The following is a 15,254-nucleotide window of genomic DNA, read 5'->3' on the forward strand; positions in this document are numbered from 1 at the left end:
CACGGCATCATCAGTCTCTACTTCATCAGTCTCTACCATTTGCTATCATTCGAAGTCATTGTCGTCATTAACGTGCTTTAGGGCGGGGAGATATCTTCTTTTTTACATATTCAGTTTGTACAACCTCTTTATAATTTGATAATAAATGTCAAAGCCAAAAGGTCGAGTATATCGAAATCATCTTGATTCTTAAGACGTTTCGATACGAGCTTGTATCATCTTCAGGTAATGTGACTCTTTATATTTATTTTAGCAATATTACTAATTTCATGTGGAATGAAACGATAAGCTCGACCGAATAGTTCTCATAAATTTTCGTTACAGCTTACGCCTAGCTTTTAAAATAGCAATTTCTTAACACAGGAAAACACTGAACTTTTTACGAAAAAATAAAGTATTAGGCCACAATGAAATCACTATAAGGCTGCGATTGGCAATTGGATACTTCAAAAGCGATGTTTGATGCGACAGAATGGAGGATTACTAAGCTGAAAACAACGCACTGTGTTGGAGGAATTGCGTCGACCTTGGATCGCAATAATTGAAAACCTCGAAAATATTTTTTCAGACTGTCAAAGAACTTACAGGTATTTACCTATCAGTGTTGTAAACATCATTTTTAAATTAATCAAGTTCAAGTCTTTGTGAATAAATATCAAGTCAAGTTCCGGTCAAATCATAATTAATTAGACCAAGTAAATTCAAGCCAAGTTATGTCATAAAAAAAATTACGTTAAACTATTAAGCTTGGTTGACTCGTTTGATTATGAGAAATAACTCACTTAAATAAAAAAAAAAATAGCAAGCAGTAACCTAAATGTTTTGAATGCAGAAATTCAGATAAATAGCTTGTTTTCATAATAAAATGTTAAAGGAAAAACCCTTTTTTTCAAACTAATTCATTTGATTTAATTCACTAAGACAAGCCAAGTCATTTGAACAGTGACTTAAGTCAAGTTAAGTCATTTGAACAGTGACTTAAGTCAAGTTAAGTCATTTGAACAGTGACTTAAGTGCACTTAAATCAAGTCATTGGCTTAATTCATTACAAGACTGCTATAGCTATTTTAAAATATGTAACGTATTTTACCGGGTTAAAAATGGAGAAAAATGAAAATGGAGTATTGAATTAAAACTGGAAAAGTAGTATACTGATTTTAGTGAAAATCCTAATTTTTTTAGGAATAGGTTTTAGAAATTAAGATAGAAAAAAGGTACAGCTTGCACAAATCTATAATGTATCTTGGTAATAAATCTCAAAGCGAAAAAATGTGTTAATCAGTTAATGTGTCAGTTAATACATTAACTGATTATGATACAAGTTCATATTAAAACGTCTTCATCAAAATGGTATAGGTAAAAAAATGATACAGAAATGTAAAACAAATAACTGCGAAGATATATGAAGACAGGGTAAAACGTAATCCTTAAGCCAATAAGGGTTTAAACAATATGCGTCAGCAAGGCATTATAATGGTAAAAACTTGGCGAAAGTGGGTATCGATGCATCAATCGAGCAAACGAAACGCCAACACCAGCGTATTAAATGCTATCAACGGCGAAAAAGCAAATTAAAGCGCATGTCCGCTAAGTTTAGGCAAACAATACGATAGCAAAAAAAACGTCAAATTTTGAGCGATCGACTCTTCAAGGGATTTCGAAGGCACATGAAGGGCGTGTTTTTAACCGTGATCGGCTCCTTGGTGTGATTGTCAAATACAGTGCTGTGTTTGATGAAGGCTTGGCGCTCTTTTATTCCGTCTAAGCCTGCGAGATGTTTCTGTGTAAGGTTGGCTACCGGTTTTGGGGGGGGGCGATCAATCAGTCTGCCTGTGCGATTTGGCGTACAAGGCTTTATCTAAGCCAGTGGTTCCCAAACTGTGGGCCATGGCCCATTAGACGGCCATGAGTCTATTTTAAATGGGCCATAGAGCTATTTGAAAATATTGCAACTATATATTTTGTGGTACTAAAATAGTTCTTGGCATATGTAAAATATCTTGTGAAAACTCTGCGTGCGAGTTGTTTAACTTTGAGAGACTGCAAACTTATTAAAGCTCCATTTGTTGCAAGGAAAAAATCCTAATAAAGATCTGTTTTGTAAAAAAGTATTGGGCCTCGGAATAAAAAAAGTTTGGGATGTGGTTTAAGCATAATGGGACTGGTGCGATCCATACAAGATTTGAGGCCGTTTTAAGAATTTATAAACGTCCTTAAAATTGTAAATATAAGGTTGAATTTTGTTTAAAACTCCGCCATAATTTGGTTTAAAATCTGTTGTTTTCTATAAAATATTGTTTTTAATTTAATTTAACGTTGAAAACACTTTAACAAAAAGCAAATTTGGTTAGAACACAAGCACAACTGGTTTGCTGAGCTTGTTCGCGGCCCAGGTTTGCAAAACTTTTGGGCGCAATTTATTCGACACACAAGGCTTAAATGTAAGCATAAGGGGGCTGGGGCGGTCAATACAATAGTCGATGCCGTTTTAAACACTAGAACGTCCTTATTATTGGGAATATATTCTTGAATTTTGTTTAAATTTTATATGCAACCCTCCATAATATGGTTAGAAATATGCATCTTTGTATAACACAATGATAAGGCCGTTTTAAACATGTATAAACGTCCTTATAATTGTGATTATAATGTTAAACGTTTTTTTTTAATTTTATATGCAATTCCTCCATTACTTTTTTCAAAATGCTGTTTTGCACAAAACATTGTTTTTATCTAGTTTAATATTGTAAATACTCGATTGGTTCAGCTATCGAAAGATTTAAGATTTACCCAAAATAAATAGGTGAGAAAAGTATGAAAAAGGAATTAATTAAATGTGTTTTGTTAACTTTAAATGAAGATCTCATGTTACGTAACCTTGTCAAATTTGCTTATGGTGATATCGATTGCATGTGAACTGTTGAAGTAAATATATCAAAACAAGAATATTATTATTAATAAAAAACAATTAAAAAAAAAGAACAAAAAAAATCGCAGTTTACTTCGTTAACCAAAAATTGTAGACAATCTACCAATCACTTTAAGACTGTTAACCTCTTTTAAAAACCAAAAAAAAATCATTTGAGCATGTTTGCAAAAAGTTAAAAATTATATTTATATAGTACATTTTATCAAGTGCTAAAAGGCAACTAATTTAAATCCTTGCATTCAGTAGATCAGTTGAAATCTTACTTCTTAAAAATCGATATTAGCCTACAGGAGCAGCTATTCGTGGAAACATATTTGCACTCTGAGACAAATTCTGCAAATTTTGAATTTGCATCGAAATTAGGTCTTGCTATAAATATCCAGCAGTAGTCGAGAACTGTGCTGAAAAATTCACCTTTTTTGCAGGAACTGTGTTATTTGAAAGTTGGGCATAATTACCGAATTCGTGAAAAGCTGAACGCAATGCAAAAAGGTTAATACAGCGCTATGACATCACTGGGAATTTTTTGAAATAGTTTTTGGAATGTAAAGGTTACCGCAAAGGGGCACAGAGCAAATTTGAAGCTCTAATAACAGGGTTCATTGAAGTTGTTTTCCATGAAAAGCCTTTTTGAAGAAAATTTTCTTGTTTTGCGACGGTGTTTGCAATTGGATTTATTAAACTTGTGATTTATAACTCAAAAATAATATTAGTCAACAAGCGTTTTAAAAACATATTTATCAGTTTCAGTTTGCAATTATAGTTATTAGTCTAAATCAACAAATGCTACTTTATATTCTGTTTTTGCATATTGTTTTTAAACTACACATACTTTTTATTGCAATTTGCAATTTACAAATTACTGAAAAAATAATTTCCAATTTTTTAACTAGCAATAATTCATGAATTAATTTAAAGTATTTAATATTCGACCTAAAACAGATTAAAAATTAAACGGCAAAATGTTACACTAACTAGTTATTGTCATACTACGCAATAAAATAAATAGTTACTAATCACGAAAGTAATGTCAATACTTTTATATCACCTATAGATATTAATGATAGATACTCCGCCAATTGACTTTAAAGTGCATTGCATTGATTGTCGAACGGGAAACTTAAAACAGGAAAAGCTTTGGCCATTTTGAATCGTTCGATCAAAATGTTACAAAATGGCCAAGTTCGTCTGCAAAACGTCACTTCTTTAAATGGCGGAATTCAGGTGTACGGAATTTAAAACAAGAAGGGTTAAAATATTGATCAAGTTAATGAAAACAAACATTTTAGTTAGAATCGCCCGATTCCTAGGTTTAATAACTGTAAACCTTAAATAAAATTCACCGATGTTTTGTTTTTGTCCCTTTATTGCCAAATCGAATTCAAGGAATCTGATAAAGTTGATGAATCGGGTATTTTTGAATGCGTGCCGATTGCGTGATAGTTCTTGTCAAGTATTTATTAGAATCCATTAATGTTTAGTTATTTGAAATCGCATTGAATTTTCGGTAAGAAAATCAAATAAGTTAGGCTGGTAATTTGGGATACCCTAACGATAGACCACTTGATTTTAACAATTGGTGATCAGCCTTCAAATTAATCAATTTTTGGTAAACTTTTAAATGTAACTTAAGAAGTTGTTCTATGATTGTTTTTAGTAATATTCTAACGCAACACTGAGAGCATTTAGAGTTGCTACATGGAGAATCCTTAATTGATAAACTGATTAGGGTTAGCCCTTCTGAAGGTTAAAATTGTACTATGAAAAGTGTGCCGCTCTGGTTGGTCAGTAACACTTTTGAGAAGCCTACAGTTGTCGGGGCTGTAAACAATCATTTTTAAGTTACACTTTTCAATTATCTTTAAGTCAAGTCCTAGTCAGGTCATTTTAAATTCAATAACAAGTCAAGTCCAAGTCAAGTCTTTGTTATGCAAATAAAACGTTAAAATAATAAAACTGGTAAACTTGTCCGAGTAGCTTGTTAGTGCCAAAATTAAGATACATATCCCAAAGTTTCAAAATAATTTCTCAATGAAAACATTTATTTAAACCTAGATCGTTTGATCAACGACTTAAGCTACGTCAAGTCATGTTTAACCAAAACAATAAAATCAATATAGGATATTTGAAAACAGGGACTTAAGTGCACTTAATTCATTCAATGACACCAGTTGTTACAACACTTCCAGTTATACACATGGGTATGATTGTTTAGTAATTAATGCAATTTACAATAGTACATTTTTTAAACAAGGTTGATTGATATTGACCAATTGCTTCCTTGCAGTAACGAAACAAAAATATTTGAGAAACACTGCTAAGTCTTGTGTGCACTAAACCAGTGCTCTTCAACCTTTTTTGGTGAACCCTTAAAGTTGTTGTGACAACCTCATGTACCCTGTTTACTTAAAAGGCAAACTGAAGTAAAAAGCGGTATAAAAATAATTATGCATAATTGATCATCATGTTAATTAAACCGAGCGGAGCTGCCGCATCAACATTTTAAAGAAATACAGAGGTTCATTTGTATCAGTTGAATCCTACATCTATTTTTTATTATCCTGAATGTCAAATATTAATTGTTCATTAAACGTTTGTTATGCACCCTTGTATGTCTTTTCGCACACCGGTTGAAGAGCACTGCACTAAACCAACACATCTAGATTGCTTGTCATGCCTGAAAGGCGTGTGTACAATTGCGAACACGTTTTGTCATGTGGACGGAAGGTCATGGGTTCTAATCTCGTGCATGTTGGAATTTACCGACCTTTTAAGTGACGTCACAATCTAATTGCAAGAACATGAATTGTAACCTTAAGCGGAAAGAAATGACAAATGTAATTTGCATGCTAAAAACCTTATACCATATCACTTGATTTACACCTTACTTCAACACCAAAATGTGGCGGTTGGTCGGCACGTTAAAAGCTGAAAGAAATGTCAATTGTTATTTGCATGATAAAAACCCTATACCGCCTTACTTGAATTACACCTTACTACAACTCCACAATGTGGCGGTTGGTGGCACGTAAACTTGGGGGAAAATGTTACAAAATGGCTAGGCTCGTCTGCAAAAATGTCGCTACTTTAAATGGCGGAAAAAAATTATCTTACATAACAAAAAAAGTCAGTAATTTATTTATTTCATTTTATTCTAACAGAGACCCTTAGATGACCAAGGTATACACAACATCTTACTTATTTGTCTATACGTAATCTGCCACTTGCATTAATGAGGTTTGAAAAACTGCAATTTTTCAAGCATAGTTCACCTGAAAGGACATAAAAACACTAAAAATGCATCTAAATAGCAGCACTGTTGGTTTGAAGTGTTTTACATAAAAAATTCCGCGGTTTAAAGCAATTCTACATTGTTCAATAATTTAATAATTTGGAACTGTAGGAACACTACATCTAATAAACAGCAGTTTTGTCATTCCAAGGTCAGAGCAGGGTTGTTAATATTTTTGAAAAGTATATTGTTTGTAATTTTGCCTATTAACGTTGATCTATTTTTAAAACGTGCATTACATCTAATCACTCAGTCAGTACCTTCCAGCCTTTTTCAGTTCAGAAGTCAGCATCTTTGACATTTTGTTTAACCCAAAAATGATATGTTAATATAGTACTACAAAAGAAAAATGTGTCCACACGCGATTTATTATTAACTTGAATCTTGGGTCTGTACGCATTTGATATCACCAACCATACAACGCATAATTCCGTAGTTCCGTCTTTATATAAATATAAAATAACAAATTCAAAAATTGGACACGGCCAACACTATGTTTTGCAGTGTGATAGCTCCTCCTTAGCGTTATTCCCCTATACCGGCGCTGTAACTTTTTCCTACCACGGGTCTGGGTCAATAAATTGTTTGCATTTTTTTCTTTTGTTATGCTTATAGGTTAAGATTTATACTGTATTCAATGCAGGAGTATACGACTATGTGCTCATTGCTTTTAGGTCATTGTAAAAAGCATTTTTTCTTGGACTTATTTTACAGGGAAAATATGAAGTGTCGTAATAAGTTTAAAAACGAAATACCAGAAAAAACACAGTTCTCGCAATTTTGATAGGTAAGCTATTATAGCTGTTTGTAATAAAACACAAGATTAAAAAATACAACAAATCAAAGTTCGCATTTCCTATTCGTCTTACTATACTTGTTTTAAAACAACACATAGCTATGTTAGGATTTTTTGTCATGATTTACAAGCGGTTACGGTATCTCAAATATTGGTGATTAAGTAAATTTGGCTATCTACGTTGTGATTTTTGTGTTGTTTTATAATGGCAACTTCAAATAGAAACTCAAAGCAGGGTAACGTAAGAGTTTTTTTTTAGAAAAAACATAAGAGATTTTTTTTTAAAGTTGTGTTAATAATAGAAGATATATTTAGAAAGTATAAATGAAAAAAATAAAGGTGTTGACTTTTCGGCTATATACGTTGCGACAACTTGATTTTAAGTTTATGGTTGAAAATGTTCCACTGTTTGATCGGTTTACATGCCTCTTCCGTTTTAATTGCGCTATTATGTATTTTTTAAAACACTATAGGCTAAATTATTATTTTATTAGCAGTATATATTTTAACATTGGTGTTAAAAATTCCAACCATTGGCTGGCTTACAGTGCAATTGCATATTGCATAAGCAGTCACTTAATATTTTAACATTAATCATTTATAATTGTCGACTCTTCGACAGAGTTACCAAGCCCTGATTTTGTTTAATGTAGTACTTTGGTTTTGCCACAATGTAGCGTAGCCTACCAGGAACAATAAATTGCCCTTTTATAACAAGCTACTGCTATCTAGGAATAGGTACAAGAACGCTAACTTCTGCTATATAATCTGCATTTGGGTATAAAAGTCAAAAACGTTTGCGGTATAACCGTGACACTGCTAATTCTGTCGCGTGTCAAATTGTGGCAGTTCGCTGTAATTCTGTCGCGTGTCAAATTTTGGCAGTTCGCTGTAATTCGTGTCGCGTGCATTTGGCCGTAAGCTGAAAAATCGCATTTTTGGTCCCTGAACCCGTGGAAAAGAGCACGTAGCAATGCCTGGTGCAAAGAACCCGCAAAATGCCGTTACACGATTTCTGCACGCTTTGGCAAACTACGCCCATCCATGGCCAAGACAAAAATATATTCCATTTATTTTGGCATAGGTTTTTAATCATTGTAAAGCTGTGTTGTATCTTACACTAGTGTTGCCCATTTACATATACAGTTTTTAGAAAAAAGTGTTAGTTTTTCACGGCTTGTTTATGCCAACAAAATAAAACGAGATATCTTCTATAAAGGTATTTCCTATAACGTTAATTGGTCCTTTAAAAATGTGCTGATGAAAAATGATCGCCCCATTTTTGGAAAATTTAACCTATTTTGTTCACTATACGAAATCTAAGCCAAACGAGATACTTCAAATAATTATGCCTGTCATTTCGATAGGCTTTTGAATAATATGCTTTCGATTAACGCCGCAAAATTATTCCCTGAAAAACGTGATTCGAATTCGCCACAAAAATATACGAGAAATTTGAACCCAAATTAGTTTTTGTCCTTTCACTTGCATGGGAACGCTTAAATACATACGTTTCATATGACTATCTTATAACCAGACCTGAGCCATTTAATAAATCAGCAGTTATAACTCGCGTGGGTAATTTAATGTTTAAAAATTCCAGCGTCGTTTTGCTGTATCTTTAAGACCATCCTGAGTAGAAACCTAAAAACAAAACTAGTTATATTCTTACTTATTGCCCCATGTCGTGAAATCCCTTTTTGTGCTCCCGCTGTGCAATCCTTTACGATCTACTTTTACGTTACGTTTTCTTATAATTGGTAGAAAGTTCAAAAGAAATAAAAATCGCAATTATCCAAACGGCACTCAATGAAACAACGTTTTTGTTTTTGCAAACTGCAAAAAAATGTTCCGCTCAAAATGCCCTTCATTTACTTCACGGTTAGGAAATCCGAGGTTATCTTGACAAAAAACTACACGTTTTCTAATCAGTTCGCAGTACTTTGGCATTTTCCAAGTCACGACAAGAAAAGGAAGTTAAACCTCACCTAAGGGGACTTCAACTTTCGGATCGGAGCCGATACCTGATGTAAACTGGTAGCGTAAAACTCGTCCTATATTCTATTTTAGTATTGGTGACAATATACGATAACAAATTGATATATATTTCAACCGTGTGTAATGTTTTTTATCGAATGGTAAAGCTTTTATAGATTTTATTGAAATTGCTCGAGAAACAGTGTATTGTGTTCAAAATCATATAGTATTACGGATGATTCGCATCATTGCTGTGGTCAAACAAGCAAATGTAGAAAATTAAAACGAGCAAACCTAATGGTTTTCTTGTTGTCGAGAAAAAAATGTCATTTATCTTTGGGTAACTTAGCTACCTTATACGCAAGTGAAAAAAAAAATTACCTTTCAAAGGTAGAACGCTTAGTAAAGTTGTAATACATGGTTGAAAAACATAAATAAATTGTGTCAGCATCGATACCACTCTAGTATCGGACAATACCTATATACTCGGGTAGTAGCCGCGACCGAAATCGAACTTCCAATTATGAACAATGTTGCAACAAAACACATAAACTGTCACTTGGCACCGGGTATTAGCTCAGGTCTGTTGATATCGGATGTTCCCCATATTCGGTATCTAAATAAAAAACCTATAGTATCGAACTTGATATGTGGTGTCGATTCTCATCTGATAATATCGGACATGCTAAGTTTAAGTTCATAGTATACGACGATACTATCACTTGGTATCGGGTATCGGCTCCGATCAGATGCTATCGGCAATTCTCAAACGCTATCGTTATTAAATACAAGTATCGTAAGTTCCTAATCACATGTGTATTTGTGGCCAGCCGATGAGATTTGAAAACCAATAATCGATATCGTAATAAGACACTTAGCGTCGAGCGATATTACCACTTGGTATCGGGTATCGGCAATTCTTAAACGCTATCGTGATAAAATACAAGTGTTGTAAATCTTTAATGACATGTCCTTTGTTGCGAGCACGTGCGTTTTCGGCCGCCACCCGATATTATCGGACATCCAATAATTTGATTTCGTAAGAAGAAATTAGCATTGCATAATACTACCACTTGGTATCGGGTATCGGCCCCGATCTGATATTATCGGACAGTGCTGATCAGATAAATAAAATTCGAAATATCGTACATTCTTAGCGATATGTACATGTTACGAGCACGTGCGTTTTTGGTCGCCAGCCGAACCAAGATATAAGAGAACTCAGAAGCAGAAAAAAGAGAAAAAAAAATAAAAACGATTTCCGTCGGAAATATCAGCTCCGATCCGATATTATCGGACTCAGCTAATCAGATAAATTGTACATCCTTAATGATATCTACATGTTACGAGCACGTGCGTTTTTGGCCGCCAGCCGAACCCATGATAAAAAAAAAGAACTCAGAAGCAGAAAAAAAAGAAAAACGATTTCCGTCGGAAAGTCCAGCAGTCAGCGCGCGTGCATAAGCTGCTGAACAGTGCTCAGAATAAATCCCCGCGCTCATCAATCAACCGAGCAATCAATCACGCCATTTCTCGCTCTGTGACAGCGATGACGCGCGATCGCCTGTTGGTGACGTCACGTCGGAAGTGCGTAGTGTGACGTCACAACTCTAGCTAGCGTGCGTGATAAGGCAAGTTTGTGGCACGCTTGCAAATAACTGGCAGAGGGGCTTTTGGCTGGCCAGGGACATGTTTAAACTGATGCTGAGCTATTTGGGGATGTCCGATAAAAACAGATCGTGGCCGATACTGTATCGATACTATGCGAAACTGCTGCGTGTTTCTTTCACGTTTTTGTAATCCAAACATGTTTTTCAGCTTGAAATATTAAATATAGTAAATCTACGAATAAAAAGACCTTTTAAATACAGCCCCTGGTGTATATTGCTCTTCTTAATGACTTTTCGCCCTGTTTTGCTGAAAGTTCACTTATAATTTAGTATATTATTATCATTTTTAATTAAGGCTTGTCTTCACTTAAGTCTTTAAAAAAATATTTTAACTTAGACTTAAGTCACTGAGTTAAATTAAGTGTTTTCATTTAACATTCATTATAGAAAAAATTTAAATCTTGGAAAAATGAAACAATTAGATTGCTACATGCTTTTTCTTTATGTTTGAGTTGAGTAATTGCTGATAATATCGGACGAGTTCATCAATTTAAATGGTTTATCGTATATTTTTATATCAGTGATTTGACTTGGAGTTGATTTTGTTGAATTTAAGAAAATACTTAAATTCGACTTAAGTCATTTTGAAACGATTTATTTACAAGCTTGGCTTGTACCACCAGATTAACAAAATTATATAATTAATATGCTTTTGTCATAACTAAAAAAGTAAACGTGTTTGACATAATCTGTGTGAATTGGTATGCAATACAGTATTATAAGCCATATACAATTTACGTTAGATGTTTATATATATATAGGGCTTAAAACATTGCTTTTCTAAATTTAAATTGATCTACGCTTATATTGACGGATTTGTTGCATATTTTGCGTTAATTGCAACAGTGCTGTGGTTATTTCCATCTTACATTTTGCCTAATAGGCAATAATTTGGCAACCGGCACAAAAATACTTCTGCGCTCTGTCATTACTCGGTAAAATGAGCCCCTCACAATTCTGAAAAGGCGTACCGGAATAAATCATTACGCAACTTATTAATTGGCGCTAGGGTTGCAGCTGGCATACATCGAAAACCTTTTTATAAGTGATCATGTAAATTAGCAGAGATGCGATCCAAATAAACAACCTTTAAATTATGGGCTGAAAATTTATTTCTCGTTTGACTTGTGTGTATGGATATTGTAAGCATTCGCTGATGTCATGCAGGATGGCTGGAAAAATATGACACGTTTTCTTGTTGGGTTTTATTTTGCGCGATTTCTTAAGATTCCAGGTCAAAGGTTAGTGGCTTAAATTTAATACAACAGAACCCGGATTTTTTAACTGGACACACACGCCATACGAAAATATGGAATTTTGTGGAATAAACATGCAGTTTTACATTAATGCACTAAAAACTTTGAATATAATTGAATATTTGTATTTAAACGTATTAAAAACTAAATTGAGCGGTTTTAATGTACATTTTTAGGAATCGAAAATGGCCATTACAACACCGCTTTCGATCACAAGTTGTCGTTCTACCGCACATTGCCTTAAAAGTTCATAAACACCGCACCGCAGAACCGCTTTGCATGCACATATATGCCAGTTTAATTATACATGCAAATTTTGACAAACAGATAGGCTTGACTCAAACACAAAAAAGTTTTCTTGGATTTCGACATACATACATGTTCAACCTAGATTTCAATTCAATGCACAAAGAGGTTCTTCGTACGTTTGCAAATTTCAATTTTGTAAACTTCGCCTACGAACAGTTACGACAAATAGGCCAACCTTTTCAGTTCAAGTCATTATAAAATCAAGTCAGGTCATTTAAAAACAGTAACAAGTGCACTTAAATCAAGTTATTGACTGAAGTCATCACAAGGAATTTCGATTTTTACCTCGTAGGGCAAATTTCTCAAGCAAATAGTTGGTTTACAACTGAAGAAATAAATAAACAACTCTAAAAGGCCAAAGCAGTTGTTGGACTAATTACCTGAACAGAATTACTCCCAAACGTTTTAATTTTATCTATTTTGATTTTTGTATCGTATTGACGTAAATTTGTATCAGATCGAATCACGAGACTTTTATTTCAAACTTGCAGTTATCGCTATCGGGATAAATTACCCACTAAAACCATTGTTATAGGGAAAGTTATGTTAAAATAAAGTACAAAACCATATTCTTATCACGTGTATAGTTTAATTTGGGGCCGGAACTTTTTTGAAAACAAAAGTGGGACCTAAAAACATTTTTTTTGAAAATTACTTTTCGGGCGAACTCCCAATTAATAAGTTTAAACTAAGAGTTTAGAATCCGAAAATCTGGAAAATAAATTCAAACAAGCAAGCCGTCACCCACCCAAAATACCCAACGTATCGGAGTTAAGTATCAGACAATTCCAAACAGTACAATACCCTCAATCCATAAAATAAGTCACATTAGGAACACTAAACGCGGTTCTGTTCATAATCTTCAATAGAAAGAGAGTGGCCCAAATAACTGATAAAAGATTCGTACTTTTATTTTGCATACGTTTCGGCAAGTGCTTATGCCATTTTCAGTGCGTAAAAACGTTTGCAAAATAAAAGTATGATTTTTTTATCAGTTATTTGGGCCACTCTTTTTCTATTGAAAAAAAAATCGCATTAAGTGCAAGCAATTATGTCTTTTGGCAAACTGCGTATTTAGACGGCCTTCGATACAATTTTTTTTTTTAGGGAATGTCCGATATTTCACACTTTATTCCGATACCGATATCCGATATTTTTGGCAAAATGTATCGCGATCTGACCGATATCAAATTACGTCATTTCTATGTTCAAAAAAGCAAAATAGATGAAATTAACCCGGTCAAATGTTTTTTCCTGGTTATTAGGCGAAAATTTGCTTAAACGTAAGTTTAGTCCACTTCAGTTGTTAGCTACTATTTTTTGATAAATTTACTTTCCAATGTAAAATCGCTGCGTTAAATCATCAATCATGGCTAAAATCCATTTGGGATCGGATCGGCACCGATACCACCCTAGTATCGTTCAAGTACCGATACTACCACTTGGTATCGGGTATCGGCTCCGAACCGATATAATCGGACATCCCTGTAGAATCCTGTGAAAATAAATTTAGCCAAAGTCATTTGTAAAGGATCTAAGTCCCAGTAAGTCATAATTGGAGCACGTCAATTCCAATTTTGAAAAAAAAATGCTTAATGAAGACACTTGCTCAGTGTTTGATTTTCGCCTAAAGGCCGACCCTTATACTCGTGAATAGTACCAGTTTTGGGCCCTCTCCCCCCATTTTTAACCTGCAACATTTTGAGCTTGACTCTATCCAAATTTTTAGCATGCGTAGCCCTTCATTTTTGGCTAATTTTGGCGCTTTTAGCAAACTTTGTACTGATTTATGACCCCACACGATTTTGGCGCCTTAGCGAAATCCATTTGGTATCGGATCGGCACCGATACAACCCTAGTATCGGAGCAGTACCGATACTACAACTTGGTATCGGGTATCGGCTCCGATCCGATATTATCGGACAAACCGACAAGGTAGCAACATTGTATTGATTAAATAATTTCTCTTCAAACATTCTTGTTCGATTTGTGAGTGTGTTTCGTTTCATATGGTACGGGAAAAAAGTTAAGGTTATCAACGATAGTGAGATGAAATAAGCTCTTGTGCCAGGCATAATATAGAACTGAGTGTTGCTCATGCAGTATTGTAAAGTGAGGTGTCGAAATAATTCGATATTTCGTGTTGCAAATTGGTTTCGACTTAGAGTTTCTAATATGGGTCAGTTAGTTTTCGTGTCCACCCGTCCACGCGCCATCGTGTCTAGACCGGGTAAATTTCTGGCCGGAAAAAGTGAAACATAACAACGACCAGGCAATGTATATCGTTCCGCTAAATCCTTCGCGCAGAAAAAACACACGAGGCAATTAATTAACACTGATGTCCATAGGGTTACATAAGGGCAACTGAAGTGCATTTTTATTCCAAACAATTCATTTTTTTGTTTTACGTGAATATTTTTTATGGGTTTTCCAGCTATCCATCCAGAATTACAAACTATTCTGGCTGTTTATATCATGTAAAAACAAAAATAAAAAAGCTGTCACCTGATTAGTTTAATACCGAAATCAATTGTCTTAGTTAAAACTAATACAGTCACAAAATGGCAACGAAATACTTTCTCCCAACACGTTCACATGTTACTTCGAGATTAAAGTCATGTGTTTTCCAGTGTTAACCAAAAATGGCAAAATATTCATGGCTGACTAAAAAAGTCAACAACAAAAATAAAATTGCTGCCACTCATCAGTATAATAAAGCGTACATCGGGGATATGCCAAACTGAATGCTACATTTTGGTCCAGACAAGCTGTCTACAATACAGTCGCAAATCAAGCACCAACGCTCTCATTAACGGGGCAATTTACAGATTTTATTTTATTATCAGCAGGAGCAAATTATCGCAAAATGTCAGAAGCACTATGATATATTGATTTTTAAAGGAGTCGGAAAAAATGTCTAAATTCAGGTTCTAAAGCAAACATATCGATATTCCTTTGATGAAAACAAAGATGACATTTACCTACTGATGCCAAAAACATCGCATAAGCTTCGCTGGTATACGCT

Source organism: Ascidiella aspersa, chromosome 5 (assembly GCF_963924565.1).
Source record: "Ascidiella aspersa chromosome 5, kaAscAspe10.2, whole genome shotgun sequence".
Lineage (NCBI taxonomy): Eukaryota > Metazoa > Chordata > Ascidiacea > Phlebobranchia > Ascidiidae > Ascidiella > Ascidiella aspersa.